The sequence below is a fragment of the Haliotis cracherodii genome, unplaced genomic scaffold (genome assembly GCF_022045235.1).
Source record: "Haliotis cracherodii isolate W230 unplaced genomic scaffold, xgHalCrac1.p SCAF_1, whole genome shotgun sequence".
NCBI classification, from domain to species: domain Eukaryota; kingdom Metazoa; phylum Mollusca; class Gastropoda; order Lepetellida; family Haliotidae; genus Haliotis; species Haliotis cracherodii.
This window is the reverse complement of record NW_027266264.1, coordinates 49,988,475-50,016,004: the sequence shown is the minus strand read 5'-3', so window position 1 is coordinate 50,016,004 and position 27,530 is coordinate 49,988,475. Positions and strand designations below refer to the sequence as shown.

Sequence of the window (27,530 nt, the reverse complement as noted above, 5' to 3'; positions counted from 1 at the left end):
AACCCCATTAATTAAAATACAGTGATGTCATACTATTGTTCTTCCAATTGTGGAAAACCTGAAAAAAAAATTCCGGGAGAATTTCCACGACTTCCTAAATTAAATAAACAGTGTTACAACACACCCTTTTGATATGCATCTTATGGTGATTTTTGAGTGGTTAAAAGTCGCGATTATTATACATCTTATCTCGAACCTGCAACCTCAAACATAATTTATTGTTTTGTAAACCACTGTTCAGCAAACTCCAATGGACCCTCAAATTATTTGGGACCATGCCCATACGATCTGAAACGTCCGCATATCGTCACCCCTGGTACCTCGTGATTGAATGTGGCCACAAGTATTATGTTACATGTACATCCTTTTCATTGGAACCATATGCGTGATGAAAATCCTTTTATAACTGGTTAATCCGTCATCATTAATACGGCTGAGAAATAAAAGCAAATCCAAAACCCTGTGAAGGGAATCATGTCAACTGATAAGACAGGTTCATCTTTGTCTGGCCGGACAGCATCGGTAGATGCATGCCAAATATTGTAATCACGTGACAGATTAAGTTGATCTGTAATGTATCAATTTAAATAGAAGCATTTGTGTCTAAATGCCAGTTGGCAACTATGTGGAAAAATTGCAAAAGAAAACTAATATAATCCGAAATTACGCAGATTGAAGCTTTTCGATCAATCATCTTGTCTCATGCAAGCACTGGCCCATGTTTTCTATACATATATAAGTGGTAAAGATGGACATTAAGTTACCCAAAACATGTACTGGTTTGTGTTCATTTCAAGCCATGCAAACCGACAGCAAGCACGTATGGTAAAAAGATAGTGTGTGGACCGAAAATTTAAGGACAAACAGACCATAAATTGATTGCTCAACTGAAATTCAATATATCATATCACGATGCAACATCAAACAACGTCAAAACAACCATCATTCAGTCATATGTTTCAGTTAGTCTCAGATTATAATTTAGCTATATGAAATGATAACTGATTCTGTGGTTAAGTTGCATTTAGAAACTGCAGTACGATGGAAGGCTGATTTGATGGGGATTTCGGTGCAATTGTGCAAACGTACTTCTCAATTGTTTCATTGCGAACTTTGGTTGCTAGTACCTTTGTCAAAAGAGTGTTCTGGAGAGGACTTTTTTTCTAAAGCTATGATTATATATACACAGATGTTAACCAACCAACCAACCAAACAAACAAACAAACAAACAAGCAGGGCAACAAAGGACGGGGCGTACAACATGGTTAGACTTTTGTCGGTTGTTATGATGCGTTATTGATATAACAATAGTTTTACTTTGAGGTTCTTGTTAACGAGGTGAAGGTAGGCTGATTGGAGGAAGTTATATAATTGATCCTGATGGTGAAACAGTTTACTTAATCCCATTCTTCATCCCTATAGCTAGTGGTGAGTTGGAAAATAAGTGATGTATCATGGTATAATGTCGCCTTTAGGAATATTTCCAACAGGATGCTAAAGACCCAGGCTAGTATCCTCCATGTACACATTAATTGTTTCAAGTATGACTCATGTTTGAAAATAATGCTTGCGTTCAGCTTCTGTTTAACTTGGCACTGATTAAAAAAAATATGACACCATAATACATACATTTGTGTTGGCTAGACCCACGTTTTTACAGGCCTGTGTGATTCAGTAAATGCCTTAATATTGCTGACGACGTCATAACGAACATTTTCTCTCTCATCTTTATATTTAAACACGCTCAGTGGTGTTATGGATAAAGGTTACAATAACTTTGCCTTTTTATATTAGGTGATTAATATGATCTTACATGATCTTACAGCTTCTCTGACACTCAAGATATTAGCTTTGGATTCTGATAAAAAATAATGTTGTTTATGTGTATTGCAAATAACATTTATACAAGTACTAAAACGTTTCATTTGTGTGTTGTTGAAAACAAATAAACGAATCATTCACTTTAGAATTCAAGATATCCTATCAATTGTATGACTTTGTTCGATTCCAGTATTCGCTCTGATTGCGATTTTGGTTTTACCATGCTTGCAGTTGTAAACGCCTGAAAGCTAACACGACGTGACATTGAAAGACTGCTCTCTAAATGTGCGTTTAACCTAACTTACTCATTGATCATCACTTTATTGTTTTCAAAACATGTAATCAATTTGCCGACTAGCATACAATACTCTGACGAACTAGGGGCACACTCAAGTGTAACAATTCTCTGCCTTGTCTGGAACTTAAGGGAGTGTACCTCCATCATACGACATGTTTCCAGACTTCATATCTGTAGGTAGGCGTACTGACCGACAGAGTTTCCTTTTCAATAAATACTGTACACGTTTCCCCATTGCTAGTTGTGAAAGGCGACTAAATTGCAATTGGGCAACCCGTTTGCCGTGGGTTGCACCTCTGCGTCGGTAGAGGACGGTTGTTTAGCACTGGAACCAAGAACAGGTGTTCCATTTCCCCAACACATTACTTGACCCTTACTTCGCCTAGACGGGTGGTAGAAAGGGCCCGATTCTTACAATCGGTTGATCACGTCATGCCCTTTAATGGACAACTTGCATTCCAAAACAATGATTAAAGCAATGTTTTTACATGGAATATTCTTCTTTTAAAAACTATGTTGTAAGAAATTATGCCTAGAGTGGTATTCCATAAGGCGGTGGCTCGTGGGCCAATCTGGCATTATTGACCTCCGGATTATATTTGTCTTTGGGTAACTGTCTAGGGCAGAACTTTAACCCTGTTTGACAATTTTAGTTACCTGTGTCTTTATTGCTAGAGTATAGCACTCCATAGAGTTTGTAGTCGGATTCCACTACAACATCGTCCTTCTTGACATTTTATGGCGGGTAGGAAGCAAGGATGTCGAATATCTTTTCTTTCATAATGGCTACCATTATGGCTATCACAGTTACGTGGTTCACGTTAAAAATCGAAAAAAGACGTATTGATACAGATACTGCAATATCTTCATATGAGGAATTTGTACATTTGGCCACGCTTTCTAGTTGTCGAAGGAGTTGATGAAAAGCCACTCAAAATCAACCTCTTCGTAGTGTCAAAATCATCGATCAAAAATGTGGAAATGTTAAAAATTGTTACCCATCTCCGGTCCGATTCTTTGCTTGTGGAATGTGTACGGAGACAACAATCTCTAAATCTGTTCAAAGAACATCGCAAATACTGATATTGTTGTCTCAGCACACAAACATTGAATTCATGTAGTGACATTGCACGTGACAGTGGACCGTGTCAAGTGCCTTTCAGACATATCAGTTGAGGAAATTGCAGCAGAGCTGAAGCCCCAATATATAACATCTGAGTTCGGTTTACGGGGAAATAGGGTGAAACTATTATTTAAACAAACACCTACCTTTTTACTTTTGCACTAGCAAAGATCCCCTTAATCGATCAAAGCCGGATATTTCAAATCCACTCCTTTGTGTTAAATGTCAACAGTTCGGACATGGATCAAACTCGTGTCAACCCCCCCCCCCCCCCCCACACCCATGAACGCACTGAATCCACGGATGACATGAGATGTGCAAACTGCAGCGGTGAACACATGTCCTCTTCAAAATCATGCCCTTGTTTTGTTACAAGGACTTAAGTCCCGAAAATTAAATACACTTATCACATATCTTTCACGGAAATAAAGAAACTGATTGCAAGCGTATCCACAATTCTCTCTCTCCTCATGAACCTACTCTTCTACAGTCTCCTCTTCACCTCTCTAAGTTGATAATGGATGTCAAACAGCTATTAGCTGGGTGCCAAGCGATCAGGCAATATTATATAAAATCCATGCCGACGAAACCAGTACTTCAATGATACTTCAATCTTCAGCTATTCAAGATTTCAAACCATCAGCATTTTGTTCACAAGAAACTATTCTTAAAGCCACTCTAAATACACCTCGTCGGGTTGTTGCAGTGCGTGTAAAATGAAATAAAGTTTTTACATTATGTTCCTTACATATACCATCATCCTGTTCTCGTCATCAGTCATCTGTGTATTTATGGGGGATCTGAATGACCACAACCCACTTTGGGGTAGTAATCACACCAATACAAAGGGAAATTACCACACAATCCTTTCTTAAATAACGATTTTTTGCATTTTTACTAACACATGTCTACATCCTACAACTGGAACTTACTCTTGTCTAATTCTAATTTACGAGGTGAATTTGAACGGTCAGTCCACGATGACCTCTGTGGAAGAGACCATTTTCCTGTGACACCATCTGATGTTCCTGCGTCATGAAGATGGAATTTTACCAAAAAAACTAACTTGGCTTTATAGGCAATTTGTTGTAGTAACAAGCTAAATCCTGATGTTTTATGGATGTTCCCGACCGTTTAAAACCTTTCACCAATGAACTTCATAAAATGGCTGATAAATGTGTTCCGAAGTCCTCTTCAAATCCCCACATATGTAAATCATGGTTAACAATGATTGCAAACAATCTAGTTAGGCAAGCAAAAAGGCAAAACAGTTTTTCCGTCGCCGCCAAAGTACTTTGTAAATGCAAAAGCCCGGCTTATCTGTAAACAAAACAAACGCCAGTCATGGCAAAATTAGGTCACGTACATGATTCAGAAAATTAAAGGTAAGGGTACTAAATCTAGTATACACCATCTTAAAAATGGGAATCAAGTGTTAATTGATCAATCGGAGCTTGCAAATAAACTTGGTGAAACTTTGGCTACACACTCCTTTTTATCAAATTACGTACCTCATTTTAAAAAATACAAACAGCAGCAAGAGAAGAAAAATATAAATTTCAATTCAGATAATTCTAAAGATTATATAAATGAATTTTTTTAATATTTTCTATTCATGAGCTCCATACTATCAAACTTGGGCAAACTCAGGGTTCTGCTACTGGGCCTGATAATATACATTATCAACTCTTAAAAACGTTTACAGCAACGGCACTGTCGTTGGAACAAGGACATTATCATCAAGACTACCAGATAACTGTTCCATTTTTACGGCCGAATGAGGGTCCACATTAACAGCACTAGAATATGCAATCAAACCAAAAAGAATATATTTTATTCTATCTTGTCTCCAGGCAATTAATAATCAGTCTTCTAAACATCAACTTTTAATCGGAATTATTGAATTATATAACAATCTTGCTACTGGCCACTTGAACATCGTTTCTTGTTGGTTACCCAGCCATATTCGAATCATTGAGAAGACAATGGGTGATGCTGCTGCAAAAGCAGCACTCACCAAATCTGTGACATTACTTCTGATCCCAAACAGTGATTACATGAGATCTACGCCAAAAGAAATGAGACACCCAATTAGGCATGAATAAGTTAGGGATTAAATATTTAGGGATAAATATTTCAAATCATCTCTAAAGGTTCTTTGATAAATGTTAACATTCATTTAATTATATGTTGTTTCTTTTAAAGAAATAGAATTGGATCATAAATTTGGATTAATATGTCCTGTATAAAATAGATTGCCGTTCAAAATTGGTAGAAGAAATTATTTACTGACTTTGTTTGTAGCTGTATCCTTGAAGGGGGTAATTTTTAAAGTCATCCATATACCCATGCTCATGATTAGTCGGAATTGTACAATCGATGTTGCTTTTGGCAGAGATTTCTAATGAATATGGTAAGGGTTTTGTTGCTGTTATTAAAATTAGTGTAAAATTAATGTTTCCCTGATAGGATATGTGAGTTCAATATGCTTCACTGTAACTTTAGGCCTGCCACATTTCTAATCGTAGACTATTTGTGAATTGAAATTGATGGCAAAAAATCGCAAGCAGCTGAATGGATAGTGTAAATCATGCTGGGGATCCGCGGAGGTAGCAGAGAGCCCGTAAATCTCTTTGGTCCATAGTATTATAGCCTGTTCTTGCATTGTATTGTTGATTAATAGTTCATTCATGTTCTCAAGCTACTTTGAACCACAAAATCTGTGATGATCTAGTTATTGCACTACCCATTTTGATGACACGTTTTTTCAGTCGAAATGTGCTTATTATATATGTCTTACCTATCGTTACAAAATGGCGATGTGACTTTAAATTTTAACTCAACTCACCCACTAACTCACTGCATAAGTTTATTTTTTCAACATGGTCTCAATGTAGGTGAATAGAACCATTTATGTTAAGTGACGAATAGTGAGCTTCACATACCCTGGGTTCAAGGAGACCTTTGCACAAAGGCTGCTGTGTTTCAGGGAGAAACCCAAGAGAATTGTACTTGCTACCTGTAAGATTGCCTACATACATCGAAGTATGTATGTTTAATCAGCGTAAAACCCAAATCATTTCGAAATGATATACATCGTTGTGGTTCAGCCGACAGCTTCAATGGCAATTGCCACTGGTAGAGTATCTACTGGCGGTTAATATAACGCATTCCTCTTCTTCTTACGTCAAACCTCCGTTAAGCATTGCAGATGGCTGACAAACCAGGGGAAGGAGAGAAGAAATAAATTGTCATAGACTCGTACAAAAATATCCAGGAAAGGGAAAGTTTTTATCAGAGTTTGCAATGGAGGTCATATATTTAATTCATATCCTTTAATTTGCGAAAGAGTAAGTGGCAGAAAAAGGACATCATCAAGACTACTCTTACTATATTCACGAAGCACGTGTAATAATAACCTGTGCTAGTGTTATGGCTGGTTATTTTGTTCATGCTCGACTGTCACAGTCCTGTAAACCATATAAACATCATATTTGTATGTTCCTCGTCACGACCAATACTTGATTGACCGAAACAAACACTACTCCTGAAATCAGCTAACTGTTACAGAGTATTCCATAGTGAGTGGATCGTGAAGCCTGGTCATGTTTAATACCAACTGTTGAGACGGATGGTAAGAAGTTATAGTTAATTGAATCTCATCTGATTTTCCAGCGTACAAAACACCAAGCCAAACACATAATGGAGTCGACCACACATAAATCGTTAACGTCACTTCTGGTACGGAAACACACTCAAGAGGCCGTTCGTGATGGCAGAATAAACTCCTTGAGGCTTGTTTACACCGTCCATGATGCACATTAGCGCCACTTTGTGTGGAATTTGTTCTCATCCTTGCTACGAGATTACATCATTTTGATAGTTCTGACGGTACTCGTGGTAGTGTGTACATACACGTATTTTAATGTCAACCAAATTAATCTAGTTATTGACTGGTTGAAAACGAGGAAAGCTATACGGAGGACATACGGTGTATGCTTATGTATTTCATTACTGTGCATACTAAGTGTATGCAATACAGTACATTTCCTCACATTACACTAAACGAATGGACAGATACATTGTAATAGAGAGCTGCTTCTGTTCGTGCTGACAAGTCATTAGTCCGAACATTTTAGCAGGAGCTCGAGGCTATATAGGGGCTATGCATCAAAGTCCTTTTACGTAATAGAAGGACCTCGAGAATATATTGAGGCCATGCGTCCTATAAATTACCTCGAATGGTTATATCACCTGAAGTATGAAGTCACATGGAACGTTTGGTGCTACAGTGTCATGACAATTACGTTCGAGCTCGACCCAAGTAAGCTGCTAGCCATCTTACAGATACTGGACCTCATGCCATTTGATGCATGATGCCATAGAACACTATTGATTCTATACACTAGTACCTCTAATGAGCAAGTGTCGTATCCTGCTTTGGATGCGCTGACATGTACTAATATATATTCAGAACAGTATGTTGAGATGCACCTATTTGTAGCTTGGTTATAATATTCTTGATGGGGAGCCTACATTTGTAACTCAACCAATAAGACAATTGTTATATATAGTAAATATATTATCGACTCTGCTGGATCAAGAAGGCAAACTTGTTGAACGACAACCACGTTGTCGCGTTATTGTCGACGAACTATGCAGTCGTGATTGATAATTATGTTGTCATATTAGGAGTGTCTGGTTGAGATTTGGGTTATATAACACGCTCCCCACACCAATCCTCCTCAAACAATCACAGAGGGACCTCCCTATGTATTTCATCAAAGAAATGTCTAAACCTCTCACCTTGATGTCTTCAAACTCTAACACAACAGTCGCCTAGTCAATGCAGACACGATTTATCTGTAAAGACTACCCTTCGCCAGTGCCTGTTCTGCCAATTTCGTATTTAGAGTACCCATATCTGGACGGTGCGGCGACGACGTTGACTAAAACGAAGGCGCATCTATAGTCGAGATCGCAACATACGTCGAACTGTTTTACCACAGTTTTGAGTCCTGAACGATATTCGAGACATTGTGGTTGCAGCAAGGTGTCTGGCAGCTTGTGTCATGCTCCATTTGGCTTTAGTAAAACTTATTACCCTCATCCCCAGTTTTTTGAGGCATGTTGTGTTTGTGGCAAGATTAAAATCAAACTACAAAACCAACAGCTTTTATTTGAGACCAGATGACAAGGTGTCTAATACATCAATTCTGGTAATACTGATTGTTTTCGCGTTTTATGCATTTCCAGAGAGGTTCGTGCAAGATGCGTTTTTATGAATGTTGTCAAAGTGAAATAAAATAGAATCGTATCTTAAAGAAATATAATTCATTGTATAATCATTTACATCTTCCGATTTGTTTTTTGAAATTGAAGGTATATAGTCGGGCCGGTGAGGTAGCTTTGGGGAGGGTTAGGAGGGTGTAAGATTCCTCTGAATCAGACAGACAGATTATTTATTCAAGTACCTTATGTACAATAAAATCAAACATTTGAATTAAAATACAAAAGCCATCCCTTGTTGAATATTGTGAGACTGTAGTAAAGGGCAATATGCAACCTATATAGTAATAATATTATGACAATAGCGATAAAATATGCTTCTCCTTAGCAAGGGTGCTACTAAACCTTCCGTGTATTAAAGATGTCTGCGCCATATTTATTTCTTAAATAAACGACATGCGTTGTTCAATAACCTCTCTGAATAAGAACACACTTGTGGATCAGTCCATATTTTCATGGCATCATTCACAGATTATTTCGGCAAGCACATAATAATACTTTTTTTTTAACATATTTGATTATTTAAACAGGGCTTCCGCGCGTGATAGTTCAAGTGTTTTTGCATTTTCCAGAATAGCGCTGTTCTGCCCACGTAAATACAATCTTTTTCATCTGGTGCCACTCATACTAGTATCTCACCTTCAATGACCAATGACCAATTTTCACTGGGGAGTATTCAATGAGGGGACCGAGCAAAATCAATAATCGATTTTGTTAAGTTCTTTCTCGGTAATGCAATTCTTATGCTTATCTCCAGATGGTGAATAACAATCCCTGATATCTTTTTTATCGACGACCGGACGCTCTGGTAATACCATTGTAATGTAAATATGTTTTGAATTAGCAATTCATTTGAGTAATGTACGGTTAGATTGTCGTACGTGCATACCTCGTGCCATGAAACCGAACACTTTTGGCTGACTTGGCGTCTTGTAAATGTTGTAACACCTCATGTTCTTTAATCAAAAGTAATCGTTCTCCCGATACACACGAAATGCACAAATGGAGCCACTCCGTTCTGCATTGATTTTGTTGCGATGTAATCTTGCCATTTTCCTTGTATATGGAATTTAAACTGATATCCATTGAAGGTACTTATGCTGTTGGGCAATATTCATCAAAGGAGATGAATCAAATGCACATGAAGTTTGGATGTGTGTGCGGATGTGTGTGAGGGTTTGGGTGGTGGGGATATCAATGTGGATTTTGAGTAAAAATTGATGAAATTAACTTAAAATATGCTTTTAAAGTCAACCACGGATAAAGCGGTGGAATCTGCTGATTGTTGTTTACCTGCAAAATCGTTTTTTTTTATTTTGACAAAATCATTATGATCAAGGAAGGGCAAATAATACAAAACAGCTCTCTATAATCATGTACACGAATTCTACATGCTTATTTATTACTAGTATTACTGTAACTCCGCGTTGATCAGTGTTCCCATCTGAAAGACATCTGACGGCGGCCTGCACATAACCGAGTCTTATGCAGGCAAATTGGTGCTTGCGAGAATGATCATAGCTCCTTGTCATTGTTTTATGAACCAGCAAAGACACATACCGTGTTACTGGTAATCAATATGAACAGTTGTTCCTTACGTTTTCAGCCTGGTCAAACTATGTAACATTGGTGCATGCGTAAGACTGTAATCACATTCAGATATATATATTATGGAACTATAAATGAAAACTCTGTTTCAAGTTTGCATGTAAAGAACGTATATGTTATCAATGTTAATTTGTGCTGAGTCGTTACTGCACAAACACATAGCATCTGTACCGACACGTTTCACGCTGTCCTCTTTTCGATGCACATACTGGCTATCTATGCTACTATGATCATAGATATCCAGATAATAGGGAAAAACATCCAACAACACCACAATTGCTATATTCACTTATATATAGCTGTTTTCTGATATCATATTTATATATAACAATTTATTGTACACGTTTACACTTTTCAAATGAATAATACGGTATCATGAAACTATTAATCAAGTTGTGTCTAAAATAATACTGGAGGGGAACGAATGTGGGATTGTCTAGAGACACAATACAGCTGTTTCTGTCAGGGCTGCATGGCGTTACCACGAACATGATAAGCAAGGGATTATATTCAGGTCATATACCACTGTCCAGATGTCAACGATGATCAGTTCCACATGGAATTAGTTCCATCTGGAACAAATATTGCCAGAGTAAATGTGTCGTTGAAAAAACTTCCTTGTAAAACTGTTCCATGGAAATAAAGTACGAAGAAACTATTTCACTACGGGAACAGATACCCTTTTATACACCTTATCTTGGAAGGCTCTATCTTTGAGGTGAGATATATTTATTTGTAGTGTGTTTGAGTAGGTTACGTTAGTGCGACTACGTTAAATATTATACATGTTCATGTTTCCACTCTTTAACTGTTACATTAAAATAACATTAAAATATTAATCACACCTCCCATATGTCGTTACAAAATGTTTAAGTGAAAATTAACGTTAAGGCTACTAATGACGCCCGTAGCAGTGAGTATCCGTATTCCTGGTGTCATTTACAATTTTTGTGCCAAAGTATAATCTTAAAAAATTAAGAGCAAGGTACTGATGGATGGCATCAATGTGGTGCAGCAAGTATATATTTGAAAGATATGATCCCGTAACATTCCGGGTCAGCATAGGTTTTAGCAACCCATACTTATTGTAAGGGGCGGGATTGGGTGGTCAGGCTCGCTGACTAGATTGATGCATGTCATCGTAGCCCAACTGCGTAGACCAATGCTCATGATTGTCATGGATTTTCCTGTTCAGACCCGATTATTTACAGACCGCCGTCATAAAGCTGGAATATTGCTGAGTGCGACGTTAAACAACAAACACAATTTTCAAAGGCATAACCAGGTTTACGATTCTGCGAGGTATACTTTCTATGAAATAAGGCGAACATCTATCGATTCGCATTACGGTAAACCAGCCAAGTTGAATGATGGTAAGAGATGGATGCCACCGACAGGATACGGTTACCTTTTCGCGAACAACTAGTGTTCACACAAATGTGTATGAATGTTAGAATTCTCATGATGACGATACGAAAAAAATGTGTTTTTTTCGTCTTTTTTTGTAACCCAATTCTCACTGTACCATGTATTTCCTTAAGGGTCCTGTTTTCGTGGTTTTCTATCAACGACGGTCGCTTTGGTAATACCATTAGACGCTCGTAATGTAAGTCTAATATCAATCAACTCTGGTAGATACGTGGTAGCTATATACATTCCTCGTGCCATAAAAACGAACGCCATAGGCTTGATTGGATTCTCCATTTACAACTTACAACACCGTGCGGGTCTTAATAAAACGTTATCGGTTTCCTTGATAACCACGGAACGCGCCATGGACTAATGTGACATTTTCCATGTATATCAAATTGAAATCGGTCGATGTTAAAAGTTCATGTTTTTGTATGGCAATAGGCAGGAGGCAAAAAGTTAGATCTAACGCTGAAATACATACACTCAGTGAAACCAGCTTGTGACGTATCTGTGTTACAACTGTATTGGTAAATATGTGCATTTTGTCACCCGTTTACGCTATGTTACTAAAAAAGTATTGACAATGGCTGACGCACAATCTAAGAATGAGCTGAAAATGGTGACGAAAATACCTTTTTAGGCATGTGGCATGATCTCGTCCTCGGTATTTTGAAAGGGATCAAAAGAATGGTGTGATGAACAGATCTTGAAAAAGGTTGATGCATTTGACTAATGACGTTTTGATAACGTGGTGGAATAGGGACATTGACATGACTGCTGTCTTTCATAATCGTCATATTTATGTGCCATCAATATCTTGTATGAGACTTGTGATGGTTTTTTTTCTGTTCAAGACGATATTAATGTCCCCAACATTGATTCATGTATCACTGATATTCTCCGTAGGTGTCCTGTCTATCCGTTCAAAGATCATGAAAACCATAGCTGCATGTTCCACGTCACAACCAATACTTGATTAACAGAACAAACACCTGAAATCGGCTATTTTCCATTACAGATTAATTCTTGTAGAGTCGATCTAGCAGCCTCACCTTGGTGAATATAAACTCGTGGGTTGGACTGCAAGAAGTAATAGTTAATCGAATCTCATCTGATTTTCCAGGGTACAAAACACCAAAAGAAACTTATATTGCAGACGATCATGTCACTTCTGGTACGGAAACACCTGAAGGCAACACACACTCATTGAAGCTCATGATCCACTTTTCTGCGATATATGATATCAAACTAATTTAATAGCTAAATGCGTACAAGAGTGCAATTCTCTCAAAAGCAACTGTGTACGCGTTGTACATGGAGCTGAAGAAATGTTCTGTCAACTTTACTTCATATTTTGGACATCGATACTTTTCTACTAAATTATACAGTCTCAAAGAAACGAAACCATGTATGTCAGGACATGATCCCACAATACTAAAGAATGAAGGAATACATGAACTACTTAATAGCTGTTTCTGCTTGGACTGACATGGGGCAGGTCGAAAATATTGATGCTGCCTATAATGCAGCGCCACATTTGTTCTGATCTTGTTACACCCGTCTACGACGTCACATCTTTCTCACTGCTCTGACACTGCTCCAGGAAGTGTATTACTGTCACCGAAATGTATTTTCTGACAATCTGAATATGAGGAAAGCTATAGAAATGATATGAAATATTTGTCCATTTATTTCACTGACCTGTATTCAGCCAAACGTGCTTTTTCTGAAGTCCCAAGATTAGAATAAAGCGCCCTACGAGGCTCTTCTTTCGAACGTTAGTGAAACAAGTACGCCATTGGTCAACCCATGCCACCGAAATATAAGAACGCAACAACTAGAGGACTAAGAACCAATACGAGACAAACTGAGTGCGGCGTAAAACATCATACTAACCAACCAATACGAAACACCAGGATGGCATATTGCGGCTGCGTGCATATAGCAAATTCATTAAATCTAACTTCGGATGGCTCTATCGGATGATAGGAGCAAAACACACCGAATGACGTATGGATGCTACAGATGTCCGCCTTAAGTGGAATGTGTTGTTCCTTTCCTGAAACATAACGACAAAACATTTCGATATTCTTCTGTTGACAGATCTAGTCTCATACAATACATGGGTAAACAATGCCCCCACAACATCAGAGTGTAACAAATGATGGAACAAGTGGAGATACGAGAAAACTGTGGGGAATAACATGTCGTTAACTTGGGCATGACACAGCATGTGATTATAAGCAGGTGGATTTGTTGAGGCTTTAGTTCCATCAACTCACAGTATTAAATCACATTGAGGAACGTTTGCATGCTACAGATTACGCTAAGAACACTGCTGCTTAGCTCCTCATGGAAACTGGATCCAAGACCAATTAAAGTCCAACGCCATGGGCACTATTAATTCTACAGATCTATCAGCATTTTTTTTATCTCACGCTGTCATGTTACCACATATACGACTATAATACGCTCACGATGTTATGTGAAATACACATATTTGTAGCTTGTTTACATCGGTGATATTTCTGAGTCTACGTCAAACAATGTTGGTTACCTTGCATGTTTCTCAATGTTTTGAGTACGAAACTTGCATGTGAAAGTAGATAGAAACGTGAATCGCATCTTGTCCTCAACAATAAGGAATTGATACAGAAAGTTCACCTTTCATATGCATAGCGTCACTTATGATTGTCAGTGCAAAGGTATGATGAAACTTGCATGTGAAAGTAGATAGAAACGTGAATCGCATCTTGTCCTCAACAATAAGGAATTGATGCAGAAAGTTCACCTTTCATATGCATAGTGTCACTTATGATTGTCAGTGCAAAGGTATGATCTTCTTTCAAAGACTAAGACAAAGCTCAAGCGATTCTGAAAAAACACACAAAGTAAACACAATGAATCCTGCATCGAACATCACATTATCAACGTTAAGTTATGTAATTATGTGAACTAATGCAATTCTTTCTTCTGCATATGACTAAAAGCTCCAAGCCACACATGAAGTCTTTAAATATGCTGGCTAACATTACATAATCGTAATGTAATTTTCTACTCGAGTTCGGAGGACCCTAAGAAGAGACGTAATCGTGATTTGTATCTTCAATGAGCGATTGATTGCAATTTGATACGAGTGTGCAATACCGATAATGAACCTTTAAGAAATATTTGCCACAAGAGAAAACGCATAATGCATTCAATATAGAGGCGGTTATGTACTCTGATATCGACAAATAAGCAGATGAAGAAATCGTGAGATTTATTGAGAGCGTGAGCTATGTCTGAGGTGATGTGAGGTGCAATGGGGAGTTAACGTCATGTTCAAGATTTTTGCACTCATAAATTATCTAGCGACGTGCATGCACGTGTGTGTGTTAGTGTGTGTGTGTGTGCCTGCTTGTACTATTCCTGACTAATGACGATTGTATATGCCAGCCCACTAAGATACCATGCCTCAGTTTAACATGAATACACCACGCAGACACATATACTGACTCCAAGCTTATAATTACCAGTCCTTGTTTTTATCCCCTTAAATGCCGATCGCCACCCTCTACCACTAGACCACGGAGGCGGCCTCAACCCGTTTGTTTTACTTAGGCATTAGTATATGCATCCTTGGAACTTGCCGTTCGCAGAGTTGGGTCCCGTGGGCACGCCATACCAGAAAGGTATGATTGTGTTTTCGATTCCCGGTTCGCCCTGATTATGTTTATATGTTTGTCAGCACCATACCCGTGCTCATGGGTTTCATCAAAGTCGTAAACGTCTAGGACCTGCATCACTTTGGGCTTTCCTCCCACACCAAGCTGACACTCTACAAAATAACTGGAATACTGTTCAATGCGGCGTTAAACCCAAATCACTCACTGAAATTCGCAGTGTTCATCTAAACGTCATATGTATGCATGTATGCACACTTGAAACCCGGCGCGTTCGTCGATATGTTTTATGTAATTACGCATCCCTGAAACCCATCTCGTTCGTGTATGAGTCATATACCCCCCGGTTCGTGTATAATACGATGTTCATGTTTGCATCTTTGAAACACCTACTTAAAGTATTACAGTATTAAAGTATTCGGTACTCTTTCATTAAAAAAAGTTTACTTATCTTGTGTTTTGATTCAGAGTAAAATGAAATATCTTATGATACACCGAAGACGAAGCGAATGTTGAAGTAATAAACATAGTGTGACATGCAGCTGACGCAACAGTAGATGTCTGGACATCCTTCGAACTGTGTATGACGCTTTTCCAACTGAAAAGTCAAAACTTAATAATGTTTTTGCAGTTCGTGTAAAACCATGTCTCCTTAACAAAAGTGGAGGAGGATTTATCTCGTTATGTGCTATTACGCCAACACATTCACGCCAGATACATTTGTACTTTGAGGACAAACGCGTAAAGCTGTGAACACTCATCTGACAAAAACAGACAATTATTGATGTTTTTCAGTTCTTCAGTTAAGCTAGAATCCTTTCTCTGATACCTTGAACTGGTGAGATTGGCTCGTGTACGTATTTTTCATTCCTGATATTTATGATGCGGAAACACAGGTGCCATATTATGCCATTCTTAAAATACAGGTAAGACGTTATTTCATTCATAATATATTTTTTTTTATAACTTTGGAATAAAACCGATAAACGTTTCAATAATTATAAGAAATTAGTTTGAAGCAGAGTCCATTGTACGATTTAGGTTTATATCATACACGTGTTTATGAGTCACTATAAATATGCCAGGTGTTCTCGAGACGGCGTTATGTTTTTAAGCAATGTTTGTGTGCAGAAACATCCGCACATTGAACAACATGTTCATCTGTTTCAACGTGTTCGTAACGTTAGATAATACAAGTTTATGTCCATATGGGTTTATAAAAAGCAGTTCTTGCTTGGTGATCTCATTTGCAGAAACATCCACACATTGAACAACATGTTCATCTGTTTCAACGTATTCGTAACGTTAGATAATACAGGTTTATGTCCATATGGGTTTATAAAAAGCAGTTCTTGCTTGGTGATCTCATTTGCAGAAACATCCACACATTGAACAACATGTTCATCTGTTTCAACGTATTCGTAACGTTAGATAATACAGGTTTATGTCCATATGGGTTTATAAAAAGCAGTTCTTGCTTGGTGATCTCATTTGCAGAAACATCCACACATTGAACAACATGTTCATCTGTTTCAACGTATTCGTAACGTTAGATAATACAGGTTTATGTCCATATGGGTTTATAAAAAGCAGTTCTTGCTTGGTGATCTCATTTGCACATATATCAGATAGTAAGCACTTGCATGTAGTTTGTGAGATTGGTGTTTCCCAACTGTAATGCTATCGCTTCCATGATCGGTTGTATATTTCTTATTCATGGGTGATTTTAATCGATGACAGATTGTCCCTCCTTATATCATATGAAAGTATTAAATAAAAATCCATATACCATGATACTTATATTATATGAAATTATGAAGTAAAGATACTAATACCATGTCCGGAATGGAAATGCTATCATGGTACTAGTCATATAGTAACTACAGTAATATATTCTGCACATTGTAGATCTATGAATAATAACATCGTTTCGAATTAATTGTGTCTGTGTCTCTATCTCAGATTCGATGGCTCTACGTGGAAGAACTGTCTATATAATGTTATTTCAGTTTAAAGCGGGCTCGACCAGTCATCCTTCACATGAGAGTACTTGTAATCCGCACCAAAATAATCAAGATAGACACAATTTTATGGATAACAACTTCTTTAATACTGTGAAAAGTGACGTTTCGGTATATATCCTTATACCGTTGTCAAGCAAGACTGAATGAGTTACTTACTTACTTACTTACTTTGGAGATTTAACGTGCGCTTTCCGACTGATGCGTATTTCGCACACGGGACTGAATGAGGGACATAGTGCAGAATATATATAGTAGGTGGAGGATTAACAGTAGAGGATTAACAGTAACAACAATAGCATACATGAGTGGGATAACATTGGTAGGTGTGACAACAAAGGGATGATGCTGTCACAACACGATGGACACGATGGACAGAAAACACATAGCTGGATATAATACCAATATAATCTGTAAAATGTTCATTGAAGTGCCTAATCTATATACATGTATAATTCTGGGTACTGTTATTTAAGTGTCAAAGGGGCAGCGAACACATGGTAACAAGATAATATGTGGACAGAAATAGTGAAAACAAATCACGCTCTGATTTCTCAACTACCGTTCAATAAATCAGATAACGCAGCAACGTTAAACAACGCCCGAACTACCTGTCAGTACTTATATGTCAGTCGGGTTATGCTATATGTATTTTATGATGATTGATTCAGTTAACGTTCTCTAATCCAAGGGGTCATTCGACTGAATGGTTGAGTTAGTAGGGTGTAACATAGCTTCAAGCGATATTCTAGCTAATATCAGGATTGGTAAAACGAAGAATGCGCTTCACATAGGTGAGGTGAGGTGAAATGGGGTTTATCGTCGCGTCCAAGATTATTGCACTTATATAGCGACATGCATTCACGTGTGTGTGTGGCTGCTTGTACTAGTCCGGACTGATGCCGATTTAGGGGCGGTCGGATAGCCTAGTGGTTAAAGCGTTCGCTCGTCACGCCGAAGACCCGGGTTCGATTCCCGACATGGGTACAATGTGAAGCCCATTTCTGGTGTCCCACGCCGTGATATTGCTGGAATATTGCTAAAAGCGGCGTAAAACCATACTCACTCACACTGATGCCGATTTATAGTGCTAGCACACTGAGTTACCATGCCGCAGGTTAGCATGAATACCCAACTCAGACACAGAAATACTGACTCTGAACCGACCAGTCCATGTTTTAGTCCTTTAATGCCGAGCACCAGACAGGGTAACATGGACCATCTTGTAACGTCTTTTTGGTATAACGCGGCCTGGGATCGAACCCGGAACTTCCGCTCTCCTGGCAGATGCTCTACAACTAGACCACTAGACTTTGCTTCACTGAAGACTATATGGAGAACGGTATCGGGTCTTTGGTGTGACTAGCGAATCAACCGTACCTCATGATTACCGTCCTGTAACAATAATATAATTTGTTTCGTTTTCTTGTCACACATGAAAACGAATACCCGAGTGAGGATACAGTTTTTTTTAACTACACTTAAAGGTACATAGAGATTATTAGCGTGGGCAAGCCTTAGATGAGCATCGAAGTTGGGAGCTTGAAAGTAGTTCCTGCTAGGTGATCGTATTGTCATATTTATGAGATCGTGATACCAACTTTACCGGATTGGTTTATCGCATCGATAACACTGTCCATTGTATGACAAATTGTAAGACCGTAAACTGTATTCGACAAAACCCCACTATACTCTGTACGCTCACTTGCGAGACTCACAGATCATTGTCCTCACAGATCTCATATCTGAGAAATAAAAGTTGCAGTATCTCATGAGTAATCTGCTAAGTAAACACATTCAGTGCGTTGATGGTGAAAGGTCCCATGTTTAATGGACTTGTTGACGCTTCAACTGAGGACATATTTGAAAAGGTGTTGTTCTGTCAGTTCTGACACTAAACACTCCATTCATAGCTTGAATGGTCATTCCTCACCGACTGATTTAGTCACTGAGAAGTGGAATCCAGTCATTCACTCCCTTTATCCGAAGAATCTATCTATCTATCTATCTATCTATCTATCTATCTATCTATCTGTCTGTCTGTCTGTCTGTCTGTCTGTCTGTCTGTCTGTCTGTCTGTCTGTCTGTCTGTCTGTCTGTCTGTCTGTCTATCTATCTATCTATCTATCTATTGCACGTTCTGAGCTGTTTTTGTATATGTCACTGGCTTCTTGTTGCATAAGGCGAGACCGCCTCCCTCTTGTGGTAGAGGGTCCGCCCCCTGCCGCACGCACGCACGCACGCACGCGCGCGCGTTGCTATATACGTGCACTACTCTCGGATGCGACGTCTTTTTATACATGGGCAACCTCACGCAAACTCAGGTTAACATTGCAGCAAGACACGTCTGATTTTATCAAGTTTAGAAAACAGGAGGCCTGTGATATGAACATTCATCAAATTTGAAAAATCAGTCATATTGTAATGACATCAAGTCGGAAACTTAAAACTTTAGCTATGAAAACAAACCAGGATGTATTCAATCAAGGTTGAGATAAGTTCATGATAATAGTATTCTATTTTATGTTCTCAAACACATTAGAAATACACTTGAACGTGGTGTGTTTCAGGACACTTTTCTCCCCTTTAAGTAAGGGATCATGAAATATGATATCAATACCAAGTTTAAGAACAAATATACATGTTGACGTAGAAATTTTGTGTCTGTAAAACTTAACACCAAAACACATCCTATAGTTTGCACTTGCCTCAGGTAGTTGCGCTCCACACGTGCGGAGGGGGTCATTCCAGATGGTGACACTTTCCAGGAAGGTCGATTAATATATGTGGACAAATATTTCTGTCAATCTTATTGATTCTGCTTATCATACAGTTGTGTGTTACTTGATTTCATTCATTGTTTGTGTGTGAATTTGCGATGCGGCTTCTGCAATGCGCGGAGCATCTTCGGGCTATTGTACATGGCATGCTGGAAACTGGCAGAAGCCAGCGTGGAGTGGCCAATACGTTCAATGTTTCACAGTCCGTGATTAGCAGACTATGGAACAAGCACCAACAAACCCCAAATGTTGACGATCGACCCCGTTCAGGGCTTCCCAGGTCAACGACACGAGAACAGGATTGATTGATACGAAAACAGGCTCTATGAAATCAAGCCCAAACGGCGAATCATATTGCTTCAAACTTTCATCAGGCTACTGGAGTACGAGTTACCGGTCAGACGATTAGAAATCGTCTACACGCAGCTCATCTCTATGCTTAACGGCTACTTGTTGTGCCGCCGTTTACAATTCGCAACATTGCCAACAGACGTCAATGGTGTACAAAAGTCGAAACTAGGGAAATTTTCGCTTCTCACGTGTCATGTTTTCAGATAAATCCGGATTCAATTTGCACTGCCTTGACAAGCGTGGTCGTTTCTGGCGACTTCGAGATGAATGTCAAGCCAATGTCAACCTGAGACCTCCTGACAGATTCGTCGGTGGATCGGTTATGGTGTGGGGTGGCATCATTATGACTCGGGACAACATATCGGGACAACATACAGACACCCTTCGTTGTTCCGTTTACAAGGCGTGTGGGTCGATGTTATGCCTTTCAGGACGACAACGCCCGTGCTCACCGTGTACGAAGTGTCAATGCACACCTCCAGCAGCACAGCATCTATAGAACGCCATGGCCAACAATAGGCCAGACCTTTCCAACATAGAACACGTCTAGGATAGTATAGGGAGACGTGTGCGTCAACGTCATTGGCCGCTGACCACGTTGGCTGAACCTGGCCAGACATAAGGGCGGGACAGGCTCCCTCAAATCGCCATTGGGAGACTCATGCGCAGTATCCTTTGTCGAGTGAACGAATGTTTGACAAATTGTGACAGTATTACGCACTACTGATCCAAAAAACTTCAACTTTGAAATTTCCCATCTTACCCATTTCGTCCTTTAAGATCGTGGGTGGTCATAACATCTACTGTCTTACGTCACTGCCGGGTATAATGTGTTCCCAATCCGTTCACTATTATCAAAATATTATAACTAAAAACGAACATCTCTTATTATTTAGGAAATTTTAAGGTATATCCAGATATCCCCTACCTTTTTTAAAGAGTATATTTTTAGGGTTTTCTTAAGCTTAATGAAGGTAAGCTGTCCACCGCGGTATTTCAATATGGATGATGGAAGAGTATAAACTGATGCCGTAGGCTGCAGTTGTATTATTGACAGACTGCGACATTTGAACGTTAAACGTCTTTGTGTTCCGAACATGATGTGTCTGTACACCAAATGTCGACTTACCATTGTGCGAGGGTGTAACAATGCTAAGGTATCCAAGCAAAGTCAGCAGACAAAGTCACAGCGGGAATATTTCAGCAATGACTTGACAAGGACAAATTACGTCCTTTTTTAAATACATTTAGACTATATAAACACCTGTCGACAGTGGACAGCAAAGCAACTAACGTATCACAGATTCAAAACATTACATTATAAAAACGGGCTACAGATCACCAGCAACCAAAAATGGGACTTCATACTAGGGACCATAGGGAAAGTTTATCCGGATATATATATATATGCCTTTTGTGTACACTGTTCATCACTGACATTGACACAAACTCTGAAAAATGAGCTTAGCATGTAGACAAAAAATGTTTGTTTTTTGTTGAGCCATCATCTCACCCCCGGTATTTTTAAAGGTCATGTTGTGGTTTTAGGGTCAATAAGAATTATGTGATGAACAGAGCATGAAAAAGGTTGATAACGTTTTGATAACGTGGGGAACTCTGACGTTGCCACTGTCTTTCATGATCGTAATGTTTTTGCCATCAATAAACATACGAGATTTATGATGGGTTATTGTTTTCTAGACGACGTTAATGTCTACAACATTCATTCATGTATCACTGATAATCTCCGTGGGTGTCCTGTCCATCTTTTCAACGTTCATGAAAACCTTCCGAACCTCATATTGTGTGTTTCTAGTCACAACCAATACCTGATCGAAAGGAGCAAACAACACACCTGAAATCGGCTTACTCATGTTACCGATTAATCCATAGTGATCTTGAAGTCAGACGTTGCTTAATAAAAAACAATGGGACGGATTGCTAGAAGTTAAAGTTAATTGAATCTCATCTGATGTTCCAGCGAACAAAACACAAAGCCAAACATGTATTGGTGTCGACCACACATAAATCGTTAACGTCACTTCTGGTACGGAAAGACACTCAAGAGGTCGTTCGTGATGGCAGAATAAACTCCTTGAGGTTTGTTTACACCGTCCATGATGCACATTAGCGCCACTTAACGCGGAATCGTTCCTCTTCCTTGCTACGCTTTTCTACGACGTCATATCAATCTAATCGTTCTGACGCTTCTCGTTGTGATGAATACAGATTGTCTAGGGAATGTGTTGCCGATAATGAGTAAACTGATTTGTGGGACACGCTGTGTCTTCGTTGGAATGTTAAATAGCTGCAACACATAGCCTTAGAATAAAAGAACATGCTTTCAAAAATGAAACCACTGACCAGTGAATAATGAAGAAATAAGGAACATGTGACGCGATGTACAAATGTGAACCGGAGAAACATGAAAAGGAGAATTTATATAGCTAAACACTGCTGATGATGCCCAACATGAGTACAATGTGTGAAGCCTATTCCTGGTGTTCCCCGCCGTGATACTGCTGGAATAGTGCTAAAAGCGGCGTAACACCATACTCACTCACTCACTCACTTCAGCCGAAAGTGTATTTTTTATCAGCAATGAATAACCTTTCGGATACCCCGAGACTCTTCTTTGGATTTGCTTATAAAACTACACAATCGGTCAAGCCATATACCGAAACTGAGAGCAAATGAATAACTAAAACATATACGAGACAGCTGGTTCTGTTGGGGCTGATCAGATATCGCTAGCCTGAACACGATAAGCGGGATAATATATTGAGGCACTTTTATAAAGTCTTTATCCTTACCTCTGATGGGTCATCTGATAGTATTAAATCACATTGAGGAACGTTTGTCTGCAAATTACGCCCGAGCACTCCACAAGTTAGCTTCTGTACATGTGTACCTTATGGACACTGGGTCTCAGGCCAATTAATGTCCGATCATATGGGCAATATTGATTCTACAGATCTACAGGCAAGTTCGTATCTTATTCTGACCTGCCCCGATATGTACATATATATATTCAAGACAACATGGAATAATACACCTATTTGTAGTTTGTTTATTTATTTCATATCAGTGAGTCTGTTGTGCTATGCACTTTACCCCTGTTTAGACTAAACAGGCATAAGAATTAATAAAGAAATGATGAATCAATCATCGCAAATCATATCAATTCCCTGAAGTGGTAATTTTCTTTCACATATTGTTTCTCAGAAATTTGTGCAGCAAGTTCTCAGTTACCATATCTGTCACCCATTCGAGTGTGAGGTATTCATGTATGCATCCTGGAAACCACCCACCCATTCCAGTATAGGGTATTCACGTATGCATCCTGGAAACCACCCACCCATTTCAGTGTAGGGTATTCATGTATGCATCCTGGAAACCACCCATCCATCCGAGTGTGAGGTATTCATGTATGCATTCGGGAAACCACCCATCAATCCGAGTGTAAGGTATTCATGTATGCATTCGGGAAACCACCCATCCATCCGAGTGTAAGGTATTCACGTATGCATCCTGGAAACCACCCATCCATCCGAATGTGAGGTATTCATGTATGCATTCGGGAAACCACCCATCCATCCGAGTGTGAGGTATTCATGTATGCATCCTGGAAACCGCCAAACCATTCAAATGTGAGGTATTCATGTATGCATCCTGGAAACCGCCAAACCATTCGAGTGTGAGGTATTCATGTATGTATGAACGTTCGCGTATAGGCGATTTGAATTCATGTATGCACCTTGGAAACACCCAGGTATTGTAATTCGAAATAACAATTATTCAGATATTTTAACATTTTGTATTTATTCTCTGTAAAAGAACACCACTATAGGTCAGCGACTATTGTAAAGTAATACAGAATAGTAAGGTAATTGGCACAGCGTTAGATATAAGATATACATCGAGCTCATTGTCAACTGAAAAGTGCAAAATTAATCACCATCTCAGTTCTTTTGAAATAACGTCTGATACGAACATCAGCCGAAAGTAGGGCAGGTATTATCCCTAGTCATGTATACGCCGAACCATTCACACCATTGACTCTGTTTGATGCGTGTGATATTACTACATTCGCGAAACAGTGGCCAGTGAATGGTAGCGAAATTAATAAGGGAAGACCATACACTAGTAACCGTGACATTCCCATGTATAAGGAATTTCGAATTTGAATCTAAAGTGTCTATGTCTTATATCCTCGACAGGGAGGAGTTGTCTACATACCGATATAGGAATCTATTTTCAAAAGAGTAATAATTCTTGTAATCCATACAACCAGTATCAGTAAAATGTATATTTAAGTGCCACACCCATATATTGTCCTGATATTTACTAGGAGCGAAAATCCCGTTAATGTCATAACGTTGACACATTCAATGGCACGAAAAACATATGCCAACGGGGTAAGTAGTGTTTGAAAAGGAACCAATGAAAAAACAAAGATAATTTGCTTTCTCGACTATCATGACACCTAAAATCGTATAAAGGCTCGAGCGACATTAAACAACTTACTTATATGTACGGGTCGTTGATTCGGTTACTGTCACTGCTTATCGACTTTTAAAACTCAACACAATCCTATTCTCCATCTTCATCAGTAAGTGTGAGTGAGTTAATATGCGAGTAAATATCTTTTTTATTAACAACGCTTTGAACAATACTTCTGTATAAACTTCAAATATTTCAACTATTCAGATAGTAGTCATGATGAACGTTTGTGTTTGGTATTCGTAGATAGACACGAAAACAAATTGAAACAGATAGTGGGTTAATTAATAATGTACATTCTACAAGCTACCGAAGATTTTAAGGATTTGATGGTTCAATTCTGAGATAATTATTAATGCTTGAATATTAAAGGGTGAACATTTTGGAATTTTGTAGATAACTGAGCTTCAATGAAAGGGAAAGACGAGATTGCCGAAAAAAACAAACTTTTGTTCTCAGTTATACTTGCATAATGTCAATGTAGGGTGCACGTACATGTACGTGAAGGCATTATCGGATGTATGTATGCGTTCGGTAACTCACGTGTTAGTAGTGTACATACATATGTACATTTAACTCATGTGTAAGTAGTGTACGTACATGTATATATGTACATTTGTCATGAAAATGAATCAGAACACTAAATTATAATACCTGCAGTAGTTTGATAACGTAAGAAAACGCATAACCCAAAATGGAAAGCAGAGTGTTTACCATGCCACAGTATGATACAAGGTAGTTCATCCTTAAGCAAAATGCCAATATCATGACTTCCATTTCGTATTATGCTAGATCTACTAAGGTTATGTTATTCACATGTACTTTGATATTGATAATAACTAAGTATTTATAATATGAACATTGGAACACGAAATCATGATTTGAAACTATATGTGGACTTTCAGTTCATTACGATTCATCTTCGCAAGGATAAAAGCCAGTGAAACCTTAACCAAATTACATAATTCTTTATATATATGTATATACTGAACAGCATTGAAAACGCACCACCATGAAAATGGATGTATTTTTATCCGGGCTTAAGTCATATAAAAATATATAAGTGAATGAGTAATATACGACGTTCTGGATGAAGCATGAAGAAGAACAGCTCGTCAAAACACATTCCTAAATGTTTTGTGTGCGAAATCGCCAAAACGCAACAAATTGCGTGCATATCATGGAAAACGTGTTTTGTTTCACGGGAAGCATGCAGAATAGGGCTATAAAAGACAGACTTTTAAAAGCCACATCACTTGTTGCTGCAGACGAAATGGTACTGACACAAGAAATGCCAAGATTAACAGCAGAGGAACGTGAACGTGCCTTGGGCATGCTTCAAGTTGGTACGTCAAGTAGAGTCGTTGCACAACGGTTTCAATACCATCATTCAACAGTCCTCAGGCTACTGAGCAGATACTAGCAGACAAGAACTACCAGAGATCGACCACGTCCGGGTCAACGTCGCGTAACTTAGAGATTGCGGCAGTGACATGGTGTGCTGTTCTCTGATGAGTCCCGTTTTCATTTACGGAATGCTGACGGTCGACTGCGAGTGTGGCGTCGACGTGGAGAACGTTACCACAATGACTGCGTTGTACAGACAGATCGATGGGGTGGGGGTGGAGTGGAGGGAGTGTCATGGGGGGGGGGGGGGGGGGGGGGGGTGACATCAGTCATAACCATCGAACAGAGCTCCATGTTTGTCGTGGAAGAGTTAATGCCCTTTACTACAGGAATAACATATTGGCAAATCACGTCATCCCATTCTTTCATCAGCACCAGGACATGCACACCTTCCAGCAAGATAATGCAAGAGCGCACACAGCACGTGTTTCAACACAGTACCTAGCGAACAATAATGTGCCTCTGCTTCCATGGCCAGCCCTGTCACCCGATCTATCGCCAATTGAACATCTATGGGATTACCTGGGTCAACGCCTCTCACGTCGTCCGCAAGTACAGAACCTGAGAGAACTTGAAGATACGCTACGTCAAGAGAGGAATGGCCCAGAACACTATTCGCAGACTTATTCGATCAATGAGAAGACTTTGCATGGCCTGTGTTGCTGTCAATGGCGGACATCCAGATATTGACTTTTCATTTTAACCCTATGTGTCTTCCTTACACTGATGACGTAATTGTAATTACTGTGTGGTATTCCAGTTTCCTTTGGCGTCTTTCTTCTTTCTTAATAATCCGTCTATGTCTGTTCTATTCAAAATCGGTCATTGCTCAACTTGTTTTTGTAATATTTCAAGATTTATTGCTGGTGCGCTTTCAATGCTGTTCACTATATATTTATATATATATATATATATATATATATATATATACACACACACACACACACATACACACACACACACGCGCGCACGCACGCACACACACACACACACACACACACACACACACACACACACACACACACGCACACCATGCAAACAATCAAACACATTTTCCTATTTCACTTCCGAAATGAGCCTCCTCACGTGACATTCGCGAACATGCAGCTCTCAGTTCCATAGCCAATGGTAAAGTACGTTGTGGTAACCTTTAAAACGCCAACATACACCCAAGCCGCTACATATATCATGCCAGTAGATAATACATGCAAATAACCTTTCATAAAATACAACTGCAGTATCACATGACGA

General features: G+C 38.9%; 1 protein-coding gene across 2 annotated transcripts in view; it reads left to right on the top strand.

The window, feature by feature from the left end:
• LOC139465132 (FMRFamide peptide receptor frpr-18-like) overlaps positions 1-27,530 on the top strand; it is a 145,568-nt gene that overhangs the window by 46,585 nt on the left and 71,453 nt on the right. The window contains exon 1 of one of the 2 annotated variants that reach the window (XM_071246830.1): positions 10,844-10,857. The exons of the other annotated variant lie outside the window; for it this stretch is intronic. The gene's annotated coding sequence lies outside the window, so the exon portion shown is untranslated. Of the gene's footprint in view, positions 1-10,843; positions 10,858-27,530 lie in introns of those variants that run through there. 2 annotated transcript variants of the gene reach the window in all.